This window comes from Pseudophryne corroboree, chromosome 4 (assembly GCF_028390025.1).
Source record: "Pseudophryne corroboree isolate aPseCor3 chromosome 4, aPseCor3.hap2, whole genome shotgun sequence".
In the NCBI taxonomy this organism is placed as follows: domain Eukaryota; kingdom Metazoa; phylum Chordata; class Amphibia; order Anura; family Myobatrachidae; genus Pseudophryne; species Pseudophryne corroboree.
The window spans coordinates 11,735,557-11,742,897 of NC_086447.1; the positions used below are offsets into that span (position 1 = coordinate 11,735,557).

Below are 7,341 nucleotides of genomic sequence, written 5' to 3' on the forward strand. Positions count from 1 at the left end.
ATGTAACGGTATGCCATGCTGTTGGAGATTTGACTCTCCTATATAAACACTCTGGGGGATATCTAGCTTTAATTGTGTCCATTTTGAGAGATGCCCAGTTTCAGAAGACAATAGGTCAGGTTAAGTGTATACGTGTTAAAGACCACGATTTGAAATCTTGAATTACCTTCTTTGCACATTTGGAGCCTGTACTGCACTGCACTGGCTATCTATATAAATGACTGACAGCTCTCTTGTGGGGTCATTTTAGTAAGATTTTATTTTTCAGATGATTATGTTATATACAGTGCTTTTATTAGCCTCTTGTGCACACAAATTTCAATCAAAAAAATCCCCTCTATATGTGCTTGTTATTTCTTGCGCACACAGATTTATGACTGTACAATAATTCCACACTTTTTTTGCATGTAAGACTTTGTATATTCCTAACAGGCTATGTGTATAAGCTGCTCTCGTAAGGGTGGGCGTCCCCACTCACACGAGAGCTGTTAGAGCTGTGCCCACTCGTATTGTGTTAAGTGATAAGTGCCCCCGACGTCGTCACCTGCAGTGACTGTGGTGGTGCGGTAATATACACAAGTTTAAATTAGTGTTGTGCACCGGAAATTTTTCGGGTTTTGTGTTTTGGTTTTGGATTCGGTTCCGCGGCCGTGTTTTGGATTTGGACGCGTTTTGGCAAAACCTCCCTGATTTTTTTTTTGTCGGATTCGGGTGTGTTTTGGATTCGGGTGTTTTTTTACAAAAAAACCTCAATAACAACTTAAATCATAGAATTTGGGGGTCATTTTGATTTCATAGTATTATTAACATCAATAATCATAATTTCCACTCATTTCCAGGCTATTCTGAACACCTCACAATATTATTTTTAGTCCTAAAATTTGCACCGAGGTCGCTGGATGGCTAAGCTAAGTGACCCAAGTGGCCGACACAAACACCTGGCCCATCTAGGAGTGGCACTGCAGTGTCAGTCAGGATGGCACTTCAAAAAAAGAGTCCCCAAACAGCACATGATGCAAAGAAAAATGAAAGAAAAAAGAGGTGCAAGATGGAATTGTCCTTGGGCCCTCCCACCCACCCTTATGTTGTATAAACAGGACATGCACACTTTAACAAACCCATCATTTCAGCGACAGGGTCTGCCACATGACTGTGACTGAAATGACGGGTTGGTTTGGGCCCCCACCAAAAAAAGAAGCAATCAATCTCTCCTTGCACAAACAGGCTCTACAGAGGCAAGATGTCCACCTCATCATCATCCTCCGATTCCTCACCCCTTTCACTGTGTACATCCCCCTCCTCACAGATTATTAATTCGTCCCCACTGGAATCCACCATCTCAGATCCCTGTGTACTTTCTGGAGGCAATTGCTGGTGAATGTCTCCACGGAGTAATTGATTATAACTCATTTTGATGAACATTATCTTCTCCACATTTTCTGGAAGTAACCTCGTACGCTGATTGCTGACAAGGTGAGCGGCTGCACTAAACACTCTTTCGGAGTACACACTGGAGGGGGGGCAACTTAGGTAAAATAAAGCCAGTGTCTGCAAGGGCCTCCAAATTGCCTCTTTTTCCTGCCAGTATACGTACGGACTGTCTGACGTGCCTACTTGGCTGCGGTCACTCATATAATCCTACACCATTCTTTCAATGGTGACAGAATCATATGCAGTGACAGTAGACGACATGTCAGTAATCGTTGGCAGGTCCTTCAGTCCGGACCAGATGTCAGCACTCGCTCCAGACTGCCCTGCATCACCGCCAGCGGGTGGGCTCGGAATTCTTAGCCTTTTCCTCGCACCCCCAGTTGCGGGAGAATGTGAAGGAGGAGCTGTTGACGGGTCACGTTCCGCTTGACTTGACAATTTTCTCACCAGCAGGTCTTTGATCCTCTGCAGACTTGTGTCTGCTGGAAAGAGAGATCCAACGTAGGTTTTAAATCTAGGATCTAGCACGGTGGCCAAAATGTAGTGCTCTGATTTCAACAGATTGACCACCCGTTAATCCTGGTTAAGTGAATTAAGGGCTCCATCCACAAGTCCCACATGCCTTGCGGAATCGCTCTGTTTTAGCTCCTCCTTCAATGTCTCCAGCTTCTTCTACAAAAGCCTGATGAGGGGAATGACCTGACTCAGGCTGGCAGTGTCTGAACTGACTTCACGTGTGGCAAGTTCAAAGGGTTGCAGAACCTTGCACAACGTTAAAATCATTCTCCACTGCGCTTGAGTCATGTGCATTCCCCCTCCTTTGCCTATATCGTGGCCAGATGTATAGGCTTCAATAGCCTTTTGCTGCTCCTCCATCCTCTGAAGCATATAGAGGGTTGAATTCCACCTCGTTACCACCTCTTGCTTCAGATGTTGGCGGGGCAGGTTCAGGACAGTTTGCTGGTGCTCCAGTCTTCGGCACGTGGTGGCTGAATGCCGAAAGTGGCCCGCAATTCTTCGGGCCACCGACAGCATCTCTTGCACACCCCTGTCGTTTTTTTAAAAATTCTGCACCACCAAATTCAATGTATGTGCAAAACATGGGACGTGATGGAATTTGCCCACATGTAATGCACGCACAATATTGGTGGCATTGTCCGATGTCACAAATCCCCAGGAGAGTCCAATTGGGGTAAGCCAATATGCGATGATGTTCCTCAGTTTCCGTAAGAGGTTGTCAGCTGTGTGCGTATTCTGGAAAGTGGTGATACAAAGCGTAGCCTGCCTAGGAACGAGTTGGCATTTGCGAGATGCTGCTACTGGTGCCGCCGCTGCTGTTCTTGCTGCAGGAGGCAATACATCTACCCAGTGGACTGTCACAGTCATATAGTCCTGAGTCTGCCCTGCTCCACTTGTCCACATGTCCGTGGTTAAGTGGGCATTGGGTACAACTGAATTTTTTAGGACAGTAGTGACTCTTTTTCTGATGTCTGTGTACATTCTTGGTATCGCCTTCCTAGAGAAGTGGAACCTAGATGGTATTTTGTACTGGGGACACAGTACCTCAAGCAATTCTCTAATTCCCTGTGAATTAACGGTGGATGCCGGATACACGTTTAACACCAACACAGCTGCCAAGACCTGAGTAATCCGCTTTGCAACAGGATGACTGCTGTGATATTTCATCTTCCTCGCAAAGGACTGTTGGACAGTCAATTGCTTACTGGAAGTAGTACAAGTGGTCTTCCGACTTCCCCTCTGGGATGACGATCAACTCCCAGCAGCAACAACAGCAGCACCAGCAGCAGTAGGCGTTACACTCAAGGATCCATCGGAGGAATCCCAGTTAGGAGAGGACTCGTCAGACTTGCCAGTGACATGGCCTGCAGGACTATTGGCGTTCCTGTCTAAGGAGGAAATTGACACTGAGGGAGTTGGTGGTGTGGTTTGCAGGAGCTTGGGTACAAGAGGAAGGGATTTAGTTGTCAGTGGACTGCTTCCGCTGTCACCCAAAGTTTTTTAACTTGTCCTTGACTTCTGATGAATGCGCTCCAGGTGATGTATAAGGGAGGATGTTCCGAGGTGGTTAACATCCTTACCCCTACTTATTACAGCTTGACAAAGGCGACACATGGCTTGACACCTGTTGTCCGCATTTCTGTTAAAATAATTCCACACCGAAGAGGTTATTTTATTTCTAATATGACCAGGCATGTCAATTGCCATATTCATCCCACGGACAACAGGTGTCTCCCCAGGTGCCTGACTTAAACAAACCACCTCACCATCAGAATCCTCCTTGTCAATTTCCTCCTCAGCGCCAGCAACACCCATATCCTCCTCAGCGCCAGCAACACCCATATCCTCCTCATCCTGGTGTACTTCAACACTGACATCTTCAATCTGACTATCAGGAACTGGACTGCAGGTGCTCCTTCCAGCACTTGCATGGGGCGTGCAAATGGTGGAAGGCTCCACCTCTTCCCGTCCAGTGTTGGGAAGGTCAGGCATCGCAACCGACACAATTGTACTCTCCTTGGGGATTTCTGATTTAGAAGAACGCACATTTCTTTGCTGGCTTTTGCCATCTTAACTCTTTTCAGTTTTCTAGTGGGAGGATGAGTGCTTCCATCCTCATGTGAAGCTGAACCACTAGCCATGAACATAGGCCAGGGCCTCAGCTGTTCCTTGCCACTCCGTGTCGTAAATGGCATATTGGCAAGTTTACGCTTCTCCTCAGACGCTTTTAATTTAGATTTTTGAGTCATTTTACTGAACTTTAGTTTTTTGTATTTTACATGCTCTCTACTATGATATTGGTCATCGGCCTTGGCAGACGACGTTGATGGCATTTCATTGTCTCGGCCATGACTAGTGGCCGCAGCTTCAGCACGAGGTGGAAGTGGATCTTGATATTTCCCTATTTTACCCTCCACATTTTTGTTCTCCATTTTTTTATGTGTGGAATTATATGCCAGTAATATATCAATAGCAATGGCCTACTGTACTGTACTATATATGTATACTGTTGGTCACCAAAATGCTGCACTGCAATACTATATATACTGCTCACAAAAATGCAGCACAGATATGGAATGGATATTTGCAGTGACACAGAGCTGCAAGATACAGCAATGGCCTACTGTACACAACTATATACTGTTGGGTCACCAAAATGCTGCACTGTAATACTATATATACTGTTCACAAAAATGCAGCACAGATATTGAATGGATACTTGCAGTGACACAGAGCTGCAAGATACAGCAATGGCCTACTGTACTGTCCAACTATATACTGTTGGTCACCAAAATGCTGCACTGTACTACTATATATACTGCTCACAAAAATGCAGCACAGATATGGAATGGATACATGCAGTGACACAGAGCTGCAAGATACAGCAATGGCCTACTGTATACAACTATATACTGTTGGGTCACCAAAATGCTGTACTGTAATACTATATATACTGCTCACAAAAATACTGCACAGATATGGAATGGATACTTGCAGTGACACAGAGCTGCAAGATACAGCAATGGACTACTGTACTGTACTATTATAAGTATAATTATATACTGGTGGTTCCCAGTCCCCACAATAAAGCACACTGAGAAAAGATATTTGCAGCACACTGAGCACAGATATGGAGCGTTTTCACGCAGAGAATGTAGATATTTTCAGCACACTGAGCACAGAATATTTGCAGCACACTGAGCACAGATATTTGCAGCACACTGAGCACAAATATTTGCAGCACACTGAGCACAGATTAAGGTGCTTTTCAGGGAGAGAACGCAGCCACGTCCTCTCCGTTCAATCCCCAATGCACAAGTGAAAATGGCGGCGACGTGCGGCTCTTTATATAGAATACGAATGTCGCGAGAATCCAACAGCGGGATGATGAAGTTCGGGCGCATTCGGGTTAACCGAGCAAGGCGGGAAGATCCGAGGCTGCCTCGAAACCATGTAAAATGGGTGAAGTTCGGGGGGGTTCGGATCTCGGAGAACCGAACCCACTCATCTCTAGTTCAAATTGCTGGTGGTGCACCAAATGTCAGTAATCACTTGGAGATACTAAACCAAGGATAAGAAAGAAGACTCTTGTTTGGTGCACTCTTAAAGGAAAGACATATGTCAATGTGTATATATTAGAGAAAATAAAATATAGCTTTTATTAATAACAATAATATATAGTCCCTTAATAAAAAGAAAAGAAAGTTGATTAGTTGTTAATGAACTAATTACTGATGGATATCAGTGTAAGAAAAAGGCAGCAGTAGTGACGGGAATGAGTTCCCCGTATAAAAATCCTGAATTGGATTGTATTGCGCAACCAGTGTTTGCTATGCTATCATGTAGTAATGGTTCACCACTACCACAGGTGTATTGTCTATGAGAACAAGTTATGTACCATGCCTAACTGTCCGGCCATGTGTGGTTAGAAATGTTCCTATGAACCTCCAAATGTAGTTATGAACGGGAGATATAGTACCAGAATGAATCTGCTGTCAGTGTTAGACCAGAGTGTCCCTAAATCTCCAGCCTACTAAACCGAGTATTCCCAGGTGGTCTCCCGCCTGGTACTGACACGACCCTATACTGTATAGCTTCCAAGATCGGACGAGATTGGGCATATGCAGTATGGTATGATAGTAGGTTACAGGAGTCTTAATTGCCACCTCTCCAGAATCATTGAAAAAATGGAGAAGAGAAGAATAAGAGTCCTCAGCCTCTGTGACTCTCCTAGTATGGCTTCTCACCTATTGATGCTCCGATCTCCATTCAGATGAGCAGCTTTCTGCATGGCCCTGCACTTCCACTTCCCAGGGAATATAATACCCCCCCCCCCCCGGCTCTCTCATAACTTTGGGACCTCCTCTCCTCCTCTTGTCCCTTTGGTTACTGTCTCCTGAGGCCCCAGCAACAGATCACCCACTGCTCCTTCTGCCCTGTGACCCGGAGGTCCAATCATCTGGCAGGGATTTTCCTGGTTCAGGCTGTTGCTGGCCAGGACTGATACACCAGTTCTCCACTGGTATCAAAACTCCCTGTCAGGAGCTGACAGGATCACTCAAAGTTCAGCCCTCACAAGCCATAGAGCTCTAATGGGGCTGCATGATAGATATATATATATATATATATATATATATATATATAACAACATCAACCTGCTTGCTATAACAGAAACATGGCTCACACAATCAGACATGGTCTCCCATGCAGCACTGTCAGATGGTGGTCTCCACTTCACACATGCTGTACCTTTAGGCCTGGTAACTGTAAAGGAGGTGGGGTTGGATTAATACTTTCCCAATATTTTGCATACACAGTTCTACTACAGGTTCCATCACTCACATCATTTGAAATATATTCTATCAGAATTTACACTTCTTTCCATCTGCGTGTTGCAGAGGGATGTAGTTATGTAACCGGCGGTCAGGAGACTATCGGTCACTTTACTGATTGCTAATTCCTACACCCTTTAAATCCTGACAGTTGGCATGACTGCTGGCAGGGACTATTCCCACTCATGGGTGTCCACGACACCCATAAAGTGGGAGTAGACCTGTGCCGAGCGCAGCTCACCACAAGCCAACAAAGGGCTTCTTGGCTTGCCACCCCCTGCTGGCATACTACTTACCAGGATCCCGTGGTCAGTATGCTGACAGCCGGGATCCCCAGCAGTGGTCACGCATACCCAACCCATTGCAGCTATCTACCTGGGCAACCCAAACAAATTCTGGAAGATTTTCTGCCTGGCTCCCTCACTTCCTATCTTCTGACATCTCCACCTTCTTCATGGGTGATTTCAATATTGCTAATCATAGTCCAAAAACTGCTGCTCATGCCTCCAAACTACTCTCTATAACCTCCTCTTTCATCATCATGCACTGACTCCTCTAC

The 7,341-nt window shown here is 45.4% G+C and overlaps 1 pseudogene; it reads right to left on the minus strand.

The window, feature by feature from the left end:
- Positions 1–5,977: 5,977 nt before the first annotated feature.
- On the minus strand, positions 5,978–6,095 carry LOC134912526 (5S ribosomal RNA; annotated as a pseudogene).
- Positions 6,096–7,341: the final 1,246 nt, after the last annotated feature.